This window comes from Ursus maritimus, unplaced genomic scaffold (assembly GCF_017311325.1).
Source record: "Ursus maritimus isolate PB19 unplaced genomic scaffold, ASM1731132v1 scaffold_1, whole genome shotgun sequence".
NCBI classification, from domain to species: domain Eukaryota; kingdom Metazoa; phylum Chordata; class Mammalia; order Carnivora; family Ursidae; genus Ursus; species Ursus maritimus.
The window spans coordinates 34,606,887-34,626,849 of NW_024423343.1; positions in this window are offsets into that span (position 1 = coordinate 34,606,887).

Consider the following 19,963-nt stretch of genomic DNA (forward strand, 5'->3'; position numbering starts at 1 on the left):
AGGCCGTGACCGGGCGCTGGTGGATGGATACATCAGATGGCCTCCAGACTGGCATTTCTTGTTTGTATGACGCCCTCGAATGAGTGGCCTGTCGCTTTGCGTAGAACGGGAGGTTGCGTTGTGGTGAAAAAGCAAACGCCGTCCCTTGCGGCGCCTGGGGTCCAGCACCGGTGCTTCCTAGGGGAGCCTGGCCTGGGAGGCCCGCCTGGGAGGGCAGCACGCGGTTCGGGGGCAGCCTCACAGAATCCCCTCCTGCACAGGACGTGGTGATGGGGCCCGAACGCGGGAAAGTGCTGGTAAAGGCTCACAGCCGTTCAAGCCAAAACAGGCAGTGCCTTTCACAGACCAACCATCCCCGAACTTTCTGAAACTCAAGATTCGCCTGCGTTCAACTCACGGATCAACAGGCCCTCGATGTGTTGAAATAATGACTTTACAACAGCAACCGTGAAATATCCAGGGGTGTTTGTTTGTTTAAAGCAGCTTATTTCCCCTCACAAGGCAGAAGGTGCACGTCTATTCGCTTTAAACTGGATACATGTTAAACCAGGCTACAGAAAGAATGAACTATCATTAACAAGATTTAGCCAAGAGCTTCCCAGATAGAAAAACTGACGTGCGCCGCGATCTGTTTCGCAGGAACGAGGCTGAATCAAACATCTGCTGGGCTTTCCTCCCCTCCCTCTCCCCTCCCCGATGCTTAATGACATCTGAAGTGCTTCAGCTTTGCACATTCCTCCACTAATTAAATTCCTGCAAAGCTGTCTCATGAATCAGGTGCTTTGTGCAGCACGAACACAGACCCTGCCTTTGTGTCGCCAGGGCCCGCCTAAGCGCAGGTAGCCCGCGCCTCTTCTGCACCGTTTTCAAAAGGGTTCTAAGAGTTCTATTTTCCCCAGAGATCTTCCTTTGTTTTTTTATTACTGTTCTGTCAAAACTAAATTGACACAAATAGAGAAATGAGAAGTTGCACAGATGAAGATTGTGCAAGTACTAATTTTTGAGGGGACGGGGATATTTCAGTAACCCAGGTGGAAGTAGAGGGAAAAGGAACTGCTGCCGAAGCGAAGTCCTGCTGCTTCAAGTCCCTCCTTCCTTCCTTCCTTCCTTCCTTCCTTCCTTCCTTCCTTCCTTCCTTCCTTCCTTCCTTCCTTCCAACAAGCAAATATGAGTTGAGTGCCCCCTATACGTTCCTCACAGTAATGGGCCTGAAGGGAAGAACAGACCAGGCCCCTACTCTCTTGGCGCTTGCATTCGCCATCTCAGGCCTTAGGACCCTTAGACCAAAACCAGAATGAGCAGTGGGAATCCTCCCATGATCCAGAGATGATAAGGTCATTGAGGCAAGGGACTATAGAAAGAAGTTTCCAGTTGATGGATACCTCGGGGCAGGAATCCTGAGCACTGGATCCACCGTAGTCAAGTGATTATTAAGTGCATACTGTGTACTGTAGAAATAATGCTGAAAGCTGCCTCATATTAAATGCCTGTTACACACAAGGCTCCGTGCTGAGCACAACACAAAACAGTGCTGGGGACGCTGCCTACAGGGCTAGACTTCAGACAAGGGGGTCTGTCCCAGCATTCAGGGCACTCTCTGCAGTGGGGACTGGAGAGAAGGGAGTCAAAGCAAGTTCCAGATCAGGTGAAAAGAAGCAGGAATGGAACCATTAAAAAAATTTTTTTTTACCATGAAGTCATTTTAATTAGGGAAAATTAGGTGAACAAAGACACAAAGGCATAACGAGCAGCAACTGTTCCAACCTTCCTGTACTTTCCTCAGACACTTTCTCTTCCAGGCTCACACTGTCCTCCTGCACAGAGGAAAGGGACACCGTCAGCCCACCCAGAGCAGAAGGTCCTGAGCACAGAGCTCTACTGGCCCCTGCTCTGTCTCCTTCTTTCCCTCCTGTTACGGCACAGGTGCTTTCTCAACCTCACTGAGACCAAAGATCCAGCCTGTGTTCTGGTGCCAGGAAGTAAAGGGCAAGCCTCTGGTCTGGCTGCACGTTTCTGACAAAAGGACTAGCTGTATTAGTAGAAGTCACTAGCCTGAAAAAGAATAACTGCTCTACTCCCTAACCTCATCTCTTATAACTTCAACCAAGCAGAACTACCTATAATCCCTTTGTGTTCCATGTGCCTTCATGCTGCTGTGGCATTCCCGAAGTTTTTCTCTCTGCCTAGGAAACCCTCTGCCTTTTCTCTACTTGACTGACTCCTATGAATTCTTCAAAACTTAGCTCAATGGGCACAATATAGGTTAGGAGTAAGGAAACTCAAAATAATAATAGCTGAGATACGTGGGTTTGTATTTTTTATATAAAAAGGAATCCAGAAGTAGGTAGTCCAGAGCTCTATGATGGGCACCATGATAGTTAGGGACTGAGATTCTTTATATTGTTCTGCTCTACCATCCTTAGTCCTTGGATCCTATCCATAAGTTCACCTAATGGTACAAAATGGCTGCTGGAGCTCCGGCTATTACATCTGCATGCCAGATGGAAATTAAAAAAAAAAAAAAAAAGGAGGAAAAGCAAAAGGGACAAGTTCCAGCTGTCTGTCCTCCCTTTTAAGAAGTCTTCCTGACAAATAGATCAGAATGTCTATTTATATCTCACTGGTCAGAATTTAGTCACATGATCATTAGGGAGACTGAAAAACAGAATTTCTCAGCTTGGCATATTGCCACACTGAATAAAAACTGGCACTAGATTAATGAGGAAGGGAGTGGATATTGGGTAGCCAACTAGCAGTCTTTGCTTAAATATCACCTTCTCTTGTAAGCCTTCCCGAGTCACCTCCTGCTTTGAGGTGATCTTCCTCTGTGTTCCTATTGCACCCGGGGGTCAGACAGGGGACCTCTGCAGTAATGCGTATTACATCACATTGTCATCACCTGGTTTGCTTGTTTTTCCCCTCCAATGACTGTGAGCTCTGACGATAGGCACGTCTTCATCACACATGAATTTCCTAGCACAGGGCCTGGGAAATTAGTCCCTAAATAATTGATTACATGGTGGCATATTTCTGAGCATCTCCTGGGCCTGGGTTTTCCACTCTTGTCTCCCTTTTTTGGAACATTGGTATTGTCACAGAGAAAACACTAGAAATATCTGGAAGGTTATTCCAAAGTGCTGCAAGCTACCACCATGACTGGTGGCAGTTTCAGAGCAAGGAGCACATGCTTTTGAAACCAAACTTAAAATAGTATTGAGATGCTGATTTCAATTTCCCCTCAAATAGGTCATTTATTTGCTATCTGTTACTAGGGAACCACACAGAGTGTGGTGGGTGGCAAGGACATTCTAACCAGGCTGCTATAATTGAAAAGGCCCAGAACATGAATTTGAACCAATCTCCTTTTAAATTACACTTTTTTTTTTTACAAATGCAAATAATTTGGGGGTGGGGGGAATGAGCTGGCTGCTAAGAACAAGATGGAAACATGGTCACGCAGCTCAACTGAAGTCACATTTTAATTATACGTATGAGTCTGGCTCTGTCTTTTTGTGGGAAGAGGAAATAAAGAGAACATTTTAAATGATCTATTGAAGGCCAACACACAAGGAAATCATACTAATGTGACACAAAACCTCTCGGAATTGTAGTACAAGATGCCATCTAACACCACAGCGTCATCCGCGACTTCCTACCCTTCCTGGCCTTTACGCTCTTTCTCTCACATCTCTTTCCTTCTACATTTTCACTGCCCTCAAGCTCCCTCAGGCCCTTCGAACACTGATGTGGAAGCAGCAGCGATCTCCTACCTGATACTCTGCCTCCACACCCCTCACCCTCCACCTTCTCCCCTGTCCCTGCCAGCCACCCACACCTCTCACCATCTTCTATGGATTCTTCGCTTCTCTCCTTCCCCCTCCGTGAGTGACAATTCCCTCGACTCAGCTACACTGGAAGGTACCACTTATACTTCCTCCTGTCCCTCCGGGCCCAGTCCAGAGCTCCGCTCATTGCAGGGACTAAGGATTTCTTGACTGCTGACTCAGGACTGAAGGATCCATTGGGTGCAGCGGGCACAGACGTACGGCCCGCAAAACTTCCAGGGAGCTGTGAAAATGGTTCTATTTTCATTTCTTTTAAAATCAGGGGGAAAAAATGAATGTAGTCATAATAATGAATATATACTAAGGAATCCGGCCTGGATTATATTCATCTCTATACCAACAAAGCCATAAGATATCACTTTTATTATTTTTTTTAATGCAGGAAGGGGCCCAGGAGAGCCGAAGTGCCTAGAAGTCATGATGAGGCCCTGGACTAATTTTTCAAAGCCTAAGTCAATAAAAGTAAAAGTGTGTCCCCAACATGACTTTTTGGTGCTTATTTTCGATGTGTCTTTTCCTTGAACTCTATTTCTTGGATTTTTATGCCGGTCCAGGGCTGATCACCAGTCCAGAAAGTGCGAAGGCTTCTTCCTGCACTTGATAAATCGATGTAGATGGGGTGTGACATGTTACTGGGTTACTTTGTTCACACAATCGCCCCTTTGAGGGCTCAGTAAAAGGTGGAAGAGAGAAACTTCTCATGATACCTGTGAAATATACGCCGAATTCAGTCTGTGTGTTTAAAGACATAAAGCTCCCTTTCCAGTTTCTAAAACGCTAATTTCTGTGTATCAGGGCCAAATGGAATGTGTTTTAGCTGGCTCTTGGGTAAATACAGAAACGTCATCTTTCCTCTCCTGAAGCCGAGCCCGCTTCACACACTGCATTCGTGTGTGTAATGTTTATTTAAGCACGCAGGGACTAGGACTTGAAGCTGGTCTGAAAGCACTGGTGGGTGTTTTTCTTAAAGCATCTAAGTCTAATGATCTGAGAATTTACAATATTTTTAATCTTCCTAGCTAATTTTCCCTTCCAGGTAATTCATATGCAACTTGAGTTTGAAATTAAGGAAATAGTAACTGTACTTTCTTTTCTCTTTTGGGGGGAGGCAGAAGATGTTCTCTGAAGAACTGACATTACCTTGCAATTAGGAGTTTCATTTCTTTTTATCTAAACACAATTATCTCTAATCCAAATAAAATCCAGAAGATGAGTTGACCTTTCTCTTTGCACCATAAATTATAATCAAGGCCATCAATTGCTGCTTTATTCCATTAATTAATATGTTTTTCTGTCAAAATGTCACCTGCCCCTTTCTAACTTTACAGCAAATTTACATAATTTTAAACTACTTATATAGCTACCTAAACGGTCCGTTTTGTGTCTTCATGATTTACTCCATGATTTACTTTTCTATTCTTTGAGTTTTCCTTCTCATGGTCCTAGAATTACAGCGTAAAAATGATCTTGAAATGTCGCCTGGCCTATGCTTTTGGGTAGTGAATGCCTCAGAGATTAGCATCTGGGATGAAGAGATGACCCTTCTCCTTCTGAAGGTCAGAGATTCCACTTCCGCAGCTCCCCTCTGGGGTGCCATCTTGTTTTAACTGCCCTGATCTTCAGGGAGATCCTCCTGAATCTCAGCCCCGAATCTCTTGTCTCCCTCCTCACTGGTTTCCTTTGACTCTGTCCTCTGCAAACATGAAGAATACCTTCACGGCATCTCCCCAGAGAAATTCTTCCTAAATTGGAAGTCCAAGTCTGACGCTTTTGCTTCCTCTTCCCCAGCCCAGTCTTCTACTCTACCAGAGCCATTTTCTGCCTTAAAAAAAAAAAAAAAAAAAAAAAAGCTTAAATGGCATAGCCATGCAATGGACTATTATTCAGCCATAAAAAGGAATGACATGCTGGTCCAGGCTAGCACGTGGACGAACCTGGAAAACATTATGTTGAATCAAAGAAGCCACCAGAGGTCACATATCGTATGAGTCTATTTCTATGAAATATCCACAACAGGCGAATCCACAGGGATAGGGATTGAGGAGAGGGGGAACAGGGATTGGCTACTTGAGGCGGCATGGGTTTTCTTTTGGGGGGATGACACCATTATGGAATAAGTGGTGGTGGTTGCAACACAGTGGATTGGACACTTTATAGTGGTCAGGATGGTGAACTGTATGTGGCATATTTTACCCCGCTCCCCACATACACACTACTTAAATAATTCTCTGAAGCCCTTCAGTTTTTCCTTGTAACCCCTTTTAAGGGCGGTGAGGAAGAGGATGGGTCCCTAAAGGCCTGACAGGGGAGTGCAATAAAAAGATTATACCTCAGATGACCAGAGATGGAGTTCAATGGGTAGAAGACACATCTAAGAGTGAGGCGCTGGATTTCGTTCATTCATCAACGAATATCTGTTCAGCAGCTACTAGGTGGGATGTGGTGTGTCATCCTCCAGGGACCGGATATGGCCACGTGGACATTTCAGACATGGCCCAGGTTCTCAGGGAGTTCCAGTCCAGTTAGGCCATTCCATGACTTTATGAGAGTAGAGTCAATGTATTCTCTGACCTTTGTTTCACAAACAAAAGGGGCTGGGTGGATAATTATATTTCATCATATTTACCTTCCACAATCCAGAGTATGGCAAGGATTAAATGAGATAATGCGTGTGAACATAATTTGTATTTTATAAAGCACTATACAGACTAGCAGGCATTAATATTATATTATTCTAGTTTAATGTTGACTTTTTTCATGACAGCACTGCATTTTCAGTCAGCTATGAAACCGGTATGGTTGTCTCTTTATAACATTTATCGGTGCTGGGGGAGCAGGCTTCCTATTACAGATGTAATAGATGTCCATTGTAGGAAATTTAGCAAATCTGGAAAGGGACATTTTAATCAACAGTTACCTTGCCCGCAGATAGACCCACCGCTAGCATTTTAGTATATGTCCTTCGGTGGTGATAGATCACCGGGTTAAGAGCAGGGTGCTGCTGGAGATGGGTTCCATCACTAACTAACGAACTTTGGGGGAGGCAACTCACCTCTCCAACCCTCAACTCCTTCTCTGTAAAATGGAGGAAATAACAGTAGCCTCCCGATTGTGAGGCTATATGAGGAACTCTATGTGTATCACTTCGCAAAGTACTTAACACATTATACACACACACTCACACATACACGTACATAGCTCATACTTATGTCACACACATAAATATAAAATTTTCTGTTTGCTTCTTATTAGTGAAGCAGCAACAAACACATCTATCTTAATCAGTGCCTTAGCTCATTGAGTAACTACTTAAATGAGCCTCCCAAGTGTATTATAGTGTAACTTCTTTGAAATAAAAACATTCAACCCCTTCAAGGGTAGGAGATCTTACAATCTGTGTACAGAAGTTTCCAAGTTTTGTGCTGTGTATCATTCTTCTTTTGCCTGTAGTGGGGAGAAACAATTCATATTTTAACAGCTGGCCCTATGAGCTCCTTCAGACAGAAGCGTTTGCATTTAGCAAAACGCTTTGATATGCAGAGAAGATGACATCTTCAGGGTAGAATATGAAAGCATATGAAACAAACTGTCCAAACAAACCTCATAAAAAATTAATAAGAATTGGAGAAGGGGCAGAAGGAGGAGTCTGAAGCGGAAAAGACAGTAGGGCTGGGGCAGAGGAAGAGAAAGGGAACCAGCATCAAGCAGGATTGTGAGTTCTGATAAAAGGCTGTGAGCAAGAAATGTCCAGGGATGGATTAAGCAGATTGATGTTAAAGAGCCTGAAGTTCCAATATTCTAAGTTTGTGTGTGTGTGTGTTGCTGAAATATGTATGCCATCCATTATCCCCAAACTTGAATAAAGTCCTCTGTGCTCGTAAATACACTGCATAGATCTCCATGTAATTTAGGTCTTCTTTGCTTTTTCTTAGAAATGTTTTACAGATATTACACATCTTTTTGTGAGATTTATTCCAAAGCCATATTTTTTGCTAATATAAATGGTTGTTTTAAAAATTTCAATATCCAATTGTTCATTGCTAGTAAGTACTGCCGACCCTGTATATTGACCTTATAACCTGCAACTTATTAGTTCTAGTACCTTTTTTTGTAGATTCCTTCAGATTTTCTCTGAAGACAATCACAGTCTTCTGAGAATTCAAACGATTTTATGTCTTCCTTGTCAATGTGGATACCTTCTATTTTTTTGCTCACCTGCTTGTCCTGGCTAGACTTCTAGTACGGTGTTGAACAGAAGTGATGAGATGGAATGTCCTTACCTTGTTCCTAATCTTGGGGGGGGCAAACATTTAGTCCTTTGCCATTAGGTATGATGTTAGTTGTAATTTTTTGGGGGGGGGGGTGCGGAGATTCCCTTGATTCCTAGTATGCTCCAGAGTTTTTATCAGGATGGATTTGGGATTTCATCAAATGATTTTTCTTCACTGATTGAAATAATCATATGATTTTTTCTTTAATCTATTAATATGGTGAAATGCATTGAATGATTGTCAAAGTTTAAATCAACCTTGCATTCTTCAGATAAATCACACTTGGCCATGATGTATTATTTTGATTTCATATTGTTGAACTCAAATTGCTAAAATTTTGCTAAAAATCTTTGTGTCCATGTTCATATGGGATTTGGTCTACCGTTTTCTTTTCTTGTAATATCTTTGCCTGATTTTGGTATCAGAATAACTCTGGCCTCATAGAATGAGTTGAAAAGTATTCCTCTTTTTTCAATTTTCTGAAAGATTTTACACGGAATTGTTATTATTTCTTCCCTAAATGTTTGGTAGAGTTTGCCAGAAAGCCACCTGGCCTTGGTTTTCTTTATAAGCATTAAAATTCTGTATTAAAAATTTTATTTCTCTAATAGACATAGGATAATTCTGTAATTTATGCCGTCTTTTTTTCTATATTAGTTTGGTTAGACTATCAATATTACTGCTTTTATCAAAGAATAAATTTTTGGTTCCTTCATTTTCTTTATTTATTTTTGTTTGTTATTTCATTGATTTCTGCTCTAATATTAATCATTTCTTTTTTCTAATATTTATTACTTACTACTTCTACATACTCTCTTATACCATTATTTTTTCATTTCTGCTCTTGTTTTTCTAATTCTTCAAAAGGTTTTATTTATTCGGCAGAGAGGGAGAGAGAGCAGAAGCAGGGGGAGTGGCAGGCAGAGGGAGAAGCAGGCTCCCTGCTGGGCAGGGAGTGGATGTGGGTGGGACTCAATCCCAGGACCCTGGGATCATGAGCTGAGAGGAGGGCAGCCGCTTAACCGACTGAGCCACCCAGGCGTCCCTTGTGTTTCCAATTTCTTAAGGAGGAACCTGAGGTCATTGATTTGAAACCTTCCTCCTTTTTTAAATATACACATTTAGAGCTATAAATTTCCCTCCAAGCCCTGACGGCTTTAAATACACCTCACAAATTTTGACACATTATGTTTTCATTTTCATTCAGTTCAAAATATATTCTTATTTCCCTTTTGGTTTCTTTTTTGACCTGTGAGTTTGTTGGTTTGTTTGTTTTTAATGCTGTTACTCACTATCCAATATTTGGTGATTTTCTGGGGCACTTTTTGTTATTGACTTAACTGTATATAAGATACTTGGTATGAATTAAATCCTTTTAAATCTACTGAGAGTTATTTTATGCTTCAGAATGTCTTAGTAAACGTTCCTGGAGAAGCATGTGTATTTGGATCTTGGTGATGGACATATCTATTCCATAGATACCAATTAGGTCAAGTCTGTTGATAGTATTGTTCAAGTCTTCAATAACCTTATTTATTTTCTATTTGTTCTATCAATTTTTGATAAAGGGGTGTTTAAATGTCTCAGTATAATTGTATCTAGTATGTATCTAGTTGTCTTTGTATCTAGTTCTCTTTGTAGTTTGACCAATTTTTGCTCTGTGTATTTGAAGCTGTCTTATTAGGTACATAAATATTTAGGAACATTATGTCTTCTTGATGAATCGACTCCATCATCATTATGATATGATCCTCTTTTTCCCTGGGAATATTTTGCTCTGAAATCTATTTTATCTGTTATTCATAGAGCCACTCCAGCTCTCTTTTGATTATTGATAACCTGGTATATTTTTTCTATACTTTTACTTTTAACTTGTGTCTTTATAAAAGTATTTTTCTGTAGGCAGCATATAGTTGAGTCTTGTTTTATTATTCAATTTAAATATCTCTGTCTTTTAATTGGGGTGTATATTAGTTACCAAATGATATGTAACAAATTACTCTAAAACTTGGCTTGTTGAAACAGCAAACATTTATCATCTCACAGTTTCTGTGGGTCAGGAATGCAGGTGGAGCTTAGCTGGATGCCTTTGTCTCAGGGCTTCTAATGTGGAAAGAAATTTATGATTCCTGTATTTACTAATCAATCATTTTGGGTTTTATTCTATATATTCCATACAGGTCTAGTTTTGACTGTCCGATCAAGTTCATTAATTTGAAATTCTACCATCAATTATATTGCTGTAATTTTTCTTGTAAGCCTCACTTTTGACTCATTTCTTACTCCGTCCAACTAAATTTCCTGAAAATTGAAGACGTGAGCTGCCCCTGCAGCAAAGCCCCTGGTCCCCTTGCCAAATATGCAGAATTCTGCACCATAGAACTCACCTTTCCACTAGATGAGTTCTATGGTGCAGAATTCTGCATATTCTTCCATGAAGAATTCCATTCAGTAGAGAGGGCAGCAACCATGTCCATTATTCAGGAACAGAGGTGGGCATGATGGCAGCGGTAGCATCAGGGGCCGGGCCGGGCCACAGCACTCAGTGAGAAGTGGCAGCAGCCACGGTGTCCTCTCCCTGGACTGAGCCTGTGGCAGGATCGTGGCCATGGTTCCAGCTGGCTATCCTTCCACTGTTCCCTGCGAATATACTGAGCTGTCGTCTTCCGTCTTTCCCCCTTCTCTTCTCTTCGTCTTCAATCTCACATTTGGTTGCAAATTCGTTTATAATAAAGATTCTTTGCTTCCAAGCACCAGAAATCTATTCTGGCTTATTAAGCAGAAAAAACATATATATTACAAAGGTATTAGTAGTTCACAGAATTGATGGGAAGACTGAAAAATCAGACTGGGAAGGGAAGAACAATCAAGGTAGTTCTGGATCGTGAGGTAACAGGAGTTCATCTATAGCCCGAGTCACAGCTGAGTTCATCAGGGTCCCAGCCTGGCAATGCGTCAGTGCCAACCATTTTGTTCCTCTGTCAGTTAACTCAAGATTGGCTAAATTATCTCAATGAACTCTCCTTTGGCTAAGGGAGGACAGCATGCTTTGACTGATGGTGCTACCAAAGGCCCATAAAGGGAAGAAGGGTAATTCACCAAAAGGACATCAGGATGCTGTTGTCATACGAGGGAGAACTAGATTCTAGGTAGCAAAAATAGAAAGAAATAAATAAAATGCAATGAACGCTTACACGTACAGACACAATGCTTTCAAAATGTTGTATATAATCCTATTATATATATCTTTTCTTTTTTTCCAATGACCAAACTCTCAGAAGCAAGTGGATCTTTATTCCGATTGAGAAAAAATGTTGTTAAATGGACATCTTAACAAGATGAATGGGCTTGTAAAGGGTGAACCATGACTCTATCTATGAGCTGGGAGGGACAAAAGTCAATGTCACAGATGCTGGGAGTCACTGCAAGCTGCTGGGCATCCCTGAGTATCGCAAGAGTGTGGGGTCAGAGAGAAACACAGAAATGCAGCAGATGGGTAAGTGCCAAGCATTTATTTTGCTATCTGCAACCTCAGGTAAGTTAGCAGAAATTTAATTTTGTGGTAACTTACCTGAGGCTATTAGGGATCACTAGTTTTTCAAGGATTCGGTAAATTTTCTTAAAGCACTTTGATGCCATTCAGAAGGAAAAAACTAGCATGAGAATATTTTGATCACAATCCTGGAGCATGAAACCTGATTTAATACCCAAAGGTCACTGCACTGTTTTATGGAAGGGAACATTTCCCTTCGTGTTCAGAAGTTACAGGGTCCAATGAGCTGCAGTGGGGGTTGGAAGCTGCTGTTTAGGCTGTCTGTCCTCCATTATACTGTTTGTATTATACTAAGGAGTTCTGGAATGAAGCCACACGGCAGCTCTTTCTCCCAAGACTTCTCTGGAAATAAGATATACGTCTCATGCGGCTCTCCCAGCAAAAATCATTAAAATAAATAAATACCCCATCTGTTGCTAGCCATCTGAATTGTCTAATCTCTTCACCTTTCTCTGCGTTGGTCTCACACTGTGGACTTGCATGTCAGGCAGGCCGAGGAGTGTCTGGAGTGACCTGGCCGATCTTCTCTGACACAGTAGAATTCTCGACTCTCTTTTGTTAATGTTACGCCAATGCATCTCTTTTGTGTCCTGCTTGGAGCAAAGTTGTCGTGAGAGCTGTTGTTTAAGGGCAGTTACCGGTCCAGGACTCGAAGAGAAAGTTCCTGGGAGGATGTGGCATTGAGGGTGGCTCCTAAGAGACAGGTGGGGTTTGCTGGGAAAAGTGAGGGCAGTGCGGACAGCAAAAGGGAGACAACTCTTGCAAAGAGGGGTTCAGCTTATGCTTGAAACTGGGGGTGAGTGAGGGCATGGCCTCTGCGATCTGCGAAGGCTCAGTGTGTGTGAATGTGTGTGTACATATGAATGTGTACGTGTGTGTGGGTATGTGTGTACGTGAGTGTGTGCATGTGTGTGAGAATATATTGAGGGTGTGTCTAGGGGCCTGGAGGCTGGCAAAGCACGAGGCAAGAGAAATTAGCTTATTTCATTTCTATGTGGTGCTGTTTGTGCTTTTAGTTCTTTGAACATAGAGTAATGGTCTTTCCCACTGTATCCAGTATTAGAACTGGCTTCAAAGATCAAAAGCCTTTTCAGGCATCGCTTTCTGGCCTTTCCTGTGGGCTCTTGTTCTAAAATCAGATTTTAAGATCAGGTGGCCTTTATTATAAAATCGGGCTGCCCACTCACTCATTTCGAATCCAAGTCCTTGAACCTCCTAGCTCCTCAGAGCAGTGGTTGGGTGCCCCTTCTTTCTGTGACAGTGTGTTCCAGCCCCTTTCGGTGTCACCCTCCTGAATTTTGCTCCCTTTTAACCGGCTAAACTATGGAACTGGAATTCGTATGTGGACTGATTTATTGAATATTCTTATGTGTAAAGTGCCTTCTCTTAAATTAAAAAGAAATACAAAGAACTATTATATCCATCACTTACCAATAAATAAATAGTCTTTGACTCATACAAAGTCCTTGATTAAATTTTTGGCAGGTCAGTGATGCTTAGAAACAAGAAGATTTTACGTGCTTGTACAGCTGCTATCACTGCTCGCCTGGCTTTTGGGAGAGTTATGTCCCTTACCTTCCAGACGCCTTATCTGGGTGTAAAAACAATCTGCAACATTTTCCAGAAGCAAGAGGGCAAGACTTTAACGGACGCCTGCATGTGGTAGCTCCAGCCTGGCTCCGTTTTATGCCCCTCTCTTTGTTTTTCCCTTTTGTTCTTCACGTATTTCTAATGTATGCTGTCTTGCTATTTTTTATGTATCCTTGTAAAGTCCCTTAAATCCACTCTGAGACAAGGTAGAGTATAAATTTTAAAAAATAAGTAGTATGAAAAAACATAAAATAAATCATGTACTATATATTTAAGAACAACATACTGTTTTTTCAGCACTGTGAGGGATTTTAACTCATTTTATAGTTAAGGGGCTGAAGGCTGAGGAAGGAGGTGCATTGCCAGGTCTCAGGAACATCCGTCCTGTATGTCTTTTGTTACCTTACAAATCCTAAAAGATGATTTTCTTTTAGAATTTGGGAAAATGTCTACGAACATCTCAAACCTGGTACCATAGAAAGAAGAGATTTCCCTACATTCCATTTTAATTCCTCAGGGACCTATCAATGCTTTAGTCAATTCAACCCCAGACAAGAAAGGGGGCCAACGTGACACCGGTGGCCTCCAAGAAGAGCAGGACCCCAGCCCCCACTGCCGTGGAAGCCCCCAGGTAGCAGCCCTCCTGCCCTTCCTGTCAGGCAGGTTGTGAGAGAGACAGAGACACAGAGAGAGAGAGAGAGAGAGAGAGAGAGAGACGAGTTTGGCTCCAAGTCTGGGGGATGAAGCAACTCCTGACACGGCTGCAGGGTGGCAAGGGGAGCAGCCATTAGAAGAGGGATGTCCCTGGGATTGTGAGGTGGGGCAATGAGTAGGGGATGAGGCTGTGACAGCTATAAAATAACACTATTGTGGGACAGGCAGGTTTGAGAAATTATGGGACAATTAGAGAAACAGTTCTACTTCTTCCTGTCCAGCGTTTCTAAACTAAGTCCCCTTTTGTTTTTAGATGGAGAAGAATGTCCTCTTGGACACTTGAGAATATGTTCATTGATGACAGTTCGGAAAACGTTGCTATAGATAGTATTTTCTCTGAGAATTGATGTGTGTCCTTGGGAGCGGAGTGTGTGTGTGTGTGTGTGTGTATGGTGTGTGGGGGTATGTCATATGTACATGTACGGTGTGGTTTGTGTATGTCTGTGGGAGTATTGTGGTGTGTGTGTATATGTGTGAATATGTGTGTGTGGTGTATGTGTGTGTGCGGGAGTATGCATGTGGTATGAGTGGTGTGTGTGTGTGAATATGTGTATATGTGTATGCGGGAGTATGCATGTGGTATGAGTGGTGTGTGTGTGAATATGTATATGTGAGTGTGCGGGAGTATGCGTGTGGTGTGAGTGGTGTGTGTGTGTGTGAATACATGTATGTGTGTGTGCGGAGTATGCGTGTGGTGTGAGTGGTGTGTGTGTGTGTGTGTGTGTGAATATGTGTATGTGTGTGTGCGGGAGTATGCGTGTAGTGTGAGTGGGGTGTGTGTGTGTGCATACATGTATGTGTGTGTGCGGAGTATGCGTATGGTATGAGTGGTGTGTGTGGGTGTGTGTGTGTGAATACGTGTATGTGTGTGTGCGGAGTATGCGTATGGTATGAGTGGTGTGTGTGGGTGTGTGTGTGTGAATACGTGTATGTGTGTGTGCGGAGTATGCGTATGGTATGAGTGGTGTGTGTGGGTGTGTGTGTGTGAATACGTGTATGTGTGTGTGCGGAGTATGCGTGTGTTGTGAGTGGTGTGTGTGTGTGAATATGTGTATGTGAGTGTGCGGGAGTATGCGTGTGGTGTGAGTGGTGTGTGTGGGTGTGTGTGTGTGAATATGTGTTAGTGAGTGTGCGGGAGTATGCGTGTGGTGTGAGTGGTGTGTGTGTGGGTGTGTGTGTGAATACATGTATGTGAGTGTGCGGGAGTATGCGTGTGGTGTGAGTGGTGTGTGTGGGTGTGCATGTCCTGCCGCAATTGATTCCTTCCTGCGCAGTGATTTCCTCAGAGCAGGAGTTGATGCAACAGTGATTCGCGCACTGCCCCAAGGATGCCACAGTCCACACCAGCACGTGGAGACCACTGCTGCCACATCCACATCTGGAAGTGGGGTGAGGCAGGTGCTGCGAGAGGAGCATGCCGGGCAGGAGTGATGAGCGAGCAGATGACTCCAGAGCAGGCAGCATGCCAGACTTGTCTCCTTCCTAAATATCCTGGAGAGAACTGACCGTGAAGGAGAAAAGAAAATGGACTTTAGGGGCGCCTGGGTGGCGCAGTCGTTAAGCGTCTGCCTTTGGCTCAGGGCGTGATCCCGGCGTTCTGGGATCGAGTCCCACATCGGGCTCCTCCGCTGGGAGCCTGCTTCTTCCTCTCCCACTCCCTCTGCTTGTGTTCCCTCTCTCGCTGGCTGTCTCTCTGTCACATAAATAAATAAAATCTTAAAAAAAAAATGGACTTTGGTACAAAGCAAGAGAGGCCACATAGGGTGACAGGGTGTCTGGGGGAGACAGGTCTGCACCTTGGCCAACAGAGCGGGACATTTGACCCTCATCTTGCTGACAGCAAGAGGGGTCATGATGCCCACCGAGGCGCTCACACGGACCCATTCTGCCGAGTTCCTGTGTGGCCTCTTTTGCAAAACGTACCCAAGACAGTCAAGGGAAATGAACATTTTTGAAGTCTAATTTTAATAGGCAATATAAAATAAAATTAGACAAATCAACATACCATTCAATATTATAACCTGAAGACAAAGACCTTCTGGGGGAAAAAAAATGCTTCTATTAAGACTTAGAACAGCGTGCGTTAATATACATAGGAGTCACCTGGGTGTCTTGAAAGCCTGCAAGCATTGATGGGGGGCGAGACCGGCTGGGGCCTGGGATCCTGCACTTCTTTTTTTTTTTTTTTTAAAGATTTATTTATTTGAGAGAGAGAGTGTGCACACACACAAGCGGGGGAGAGGGGGTGGAGGAGAAGGAGAGGGAGAAAAGCAGGATCTTCGCCGAGTGAGGAGCCCGAGGCAGGGCTCGATCTCACAACCCTGAGATCATGACCTGAGTCGAAATCAAGAGTGGGACACCTAACCAACTGGGCCACCCAGGCGCCCCGAGATCCTGCATTTCTGAGGAGCTCCCGGTAAGGCAGGTGCTGCTGGTACATGGACCGTATACTTTGAATAGCAAAGTTGTAGTGTATTTTCTAGTCCCTGTTTTTTAAAAAAACCTGTACCTTAACAGATTATCTAGCAGCTTCAGGATCCCTACCTTCTTCGGAAATCTGTATTTTTCTCTGTTGGTATGCAGTGTTGTCTGTTTCAGTTTTGCGATGGTTAATAACAGTATGCTGCGCGACATACGCGAAGCGCCGAGCACGCCAGGAACTGTTCTAAGGGCATTATTTCTCTCAGCTCATTTAACCCTCACAACCGCCTCCTGAGCAGCTACTATGATTGTCCCTATTTTACAGGTCCAAAAACTGAGGGGAACTGAGATGGCAAGTTTATTCCTACTCTTTGCTTTGGTCTTCACTAAGTGAGCCTTATTTCAGTCTGCATTCACAATTCAAACATGACACATAAGTCTATTGATCATCATTCTGAAAATAAAATCCAAGACTTTCTGTCCTTCTGAAGCAGCCCATTAAGCTCTAATTGTCTTCATTTTGGAGGTTAAGTACCAACAACTTTGCCCGATTCATCCAGATAATTGAGGGAAATTATCCAGCCTCCTTGCAGCCCACGCGTGTATTGAATAAGCCGTGAAGTTTCCAAGCGATCATTTGTTAGCACTCTTTATTGCTAAGGAAAAAAATACAGAATCAAGAAGTATTTGTCTGCCCTAAGCTCCTCTATCTAGTATCTTCTATGTTGAGTGAAACCAGCTCTGCCATTCTGCCCACGACAGTACAACCATGGATTGGTACATGGGCTTTGCCCAGAGAGGACAGCTGTCTCTGAAACAGCTTGACCTGAAAGTAGGTCCAAGGGGATGTTCCATACAAGATAGGGGCAAAGCACCTTTTCTTTAGGGGCATGAAGATGCTAATGACAAGGCAGGTCACAGGGCTAGGCTGTATTCCAAAGGGAGGTTCTCCTTTTGTGTGGCATCGTTTTCCCTTTTGGAGGGGCTGGAGCGAGGAGTATCTGGCTGGCTAAAAAGAGAGTTCTTTCCTTGTATCTTTATCATGCGTCCTCATTACTGAGCGTAATTAGTGTCTGTCTTTTTCAAACTGACATAACGTACTAATAGAACTTGTTGGGTTATATCCAGTGCCTTGCCTGCCACTATCCTTTGGGTTTAAATAAGCTGAAACAACATATATATTCAATTAATATAGTTCTGTTTGGAATTAATTCATGAATGTAGTTTCCTTCCACATTTGTGCAAGACAGATAAGAATATTCTTCTATTCGGGTGCCAGGGTGGCTCGGTTGGTTGGGAGTCTGCCTTCAGCTCAGGTCATGATCTCAGGGTCGTGGGATTGAGCCCTGAATCAGGCTTCCTGCTCAGCGGGAGCCTGCTTCTCCCTCTCCCTCTGCCACTCCCTCTGCTTGTGCTCTCTCTGTCAAATAAATAAAGTCTTTAAAAAAATGTTTGTCTATTAATTGCTGAATTTGGTGGAAAATGTGAGGCATTTTAAAAGGTCACTTAGCCTCCCAAGAATGTAGCCAGCAAAGTGTAAAAGACACGAAAAGAACATTCTCCCCATTTATTTATTTATTTATTTATTTATTTATTTATTTATTTTTATTTGAGAGAATGTGAGGGAGTGTGAGCAAGAGACAGCACAAGCAGAAGGGAGAGGGAGAGGGAGAAGCAGACTCTCGCTGAGCAGGGAGCCCGATGCGGAACTTGATTCCGGGACCCTGAGATCATGAGCTGAGCTGAAGGCAGATACACAACCGACTGAGCCACGCAGGCGCCCCCTCCCCCTGTATTTAATAAACATTGTTTGCATCTCAAAGTTTATTGTAAGTATACGTTATACATAAATGAATGTTTTTAATTGCTCAGAAATACGTTCTAGCCCTGTTACTGAAGAAAAGTCCTCCAGTGATTACGCAACTATAATAAACTTTGCAACACATCGGGTTAATGATGAAGGCAGTCCTGAAGTCTCCACTAAGTCAGCGTCTACACGCTTCTAAAACTTACTAACAGGGTCTCTATAAGATACGTTCTTTTTTTTCTATAGGACAAATTATGACTGTATTTTGTTTGTTTTTGATTCCCTTAGGGGAAATGCCGTCATCCCTGTGTTAGCGTTGAAGATGTAGGATGGCCAGGCAGCATCAAATTTGCAGTAAAAGGAGTTAATTTTGCTAAATAATTTCAATACAGTAATATAAATGCAAGTTTTATTTTCCTTAATTTTTCAGTCACGATCATCTTGCCCCGTAAGCCATGGCCTCCTTTTCTTTGTGTTCATCCTGTACGGGGTAAGGGAACGCGAACTAGAAATAATTTATCACTGCCCGGGTAGTTGGCGAAGTCACCAAGATTCAGGCTTCGTAAGTTACCTGAACCACCAGCTTCCACGTTTCTTGACTTCGGGCAGAGCATCAGCATTAACACCCGCTATCTCACGCCCGCCAGGAGCTCTGATAGGTGGTTACATATGTTTGCTGGATTCTTAAAGAAGCAGAAGGAAGGGAGAAATGTCTACGAGAAACTTAGTAGGCAAAAATGCCTCGAACATGGTATTTGGAAGGGAAATAATTTTTTAAGGTCTTTGGATGGAGAGAAAGAGAAAAAAACACCCCTGGCTAAAGAATCTTTCAGATAACGTTGGGAAAGTTCTTTTTAGAATTACATTTTAAAAAAAAGAAAGAAAAAGAAACTGGGAATAAAAAGGTGAAAGTAAGAAAAGCTGAGAAAAGAGAAAAAAAGGCAAACCGGTAAAAGATGGAGAGGAAACTAAAACTGAGGGAAGCTTGGAATAAAAAGAGGAAAGGATCCAGCGTGTCGCCCTTCCTTCCAAACTGCCTTTGTAGACAGGAATTCCAGTTCACTGCCTCCGTCCGGAGCCTCTGCGTCGTTCGGGAGACCTGTGCGAGCCGGCGCCGAAGCCGAAGCGGCTCGGTTCTGGGTCGCTGGATTCTGAAGCCAGAGCAGGAAGAGCGCCCAGTCTAACCGGGAGCAGCACACATGATAATGATCTAGGGATCATTGGGAGAAAACGAAGATTCCTGGGTGTCTCCTCCTCCGAGTTAATGAAATAGCGGAGCACTGCAACGATGCAAAAAATCCTTTGGTCAATTTAGAGGAACCATGAAGATGGGTTCCTATGCGGATTATTTGCCTTTAGCATGCAGTTCAGCCTCACCGGATCTGGATACGGTGTCCCCACGAAGATGGACCTGTCTGCTTACGAAAACGAAATAGCATTCTAGCACCTTGGTTGGGTTTGAAAGACATTTATGTTAGGTTGTCCTGATAGCGCTTGATCGTGAATAAAGAAAATCAGTGATCGTCTGCAGCATGCTACGGTCAACGTCTCGAGTTTAGCCAAACTGTCATTGACTCATTCATTCATCCAGCAAGTATTTATTCAAGGCCTGCAATGGGCCAGCTGTGGTTCTGGAAGTACGGATTTGGCCATCAGGACATACTTCCTGACTCCGAAGTATTTGACCCACAGAAAAGCAGTGAGAAGACTGACTTTTTAGTCTGATTACAGAACTAGTAGATTTACTCTCAGGTTTACTCAC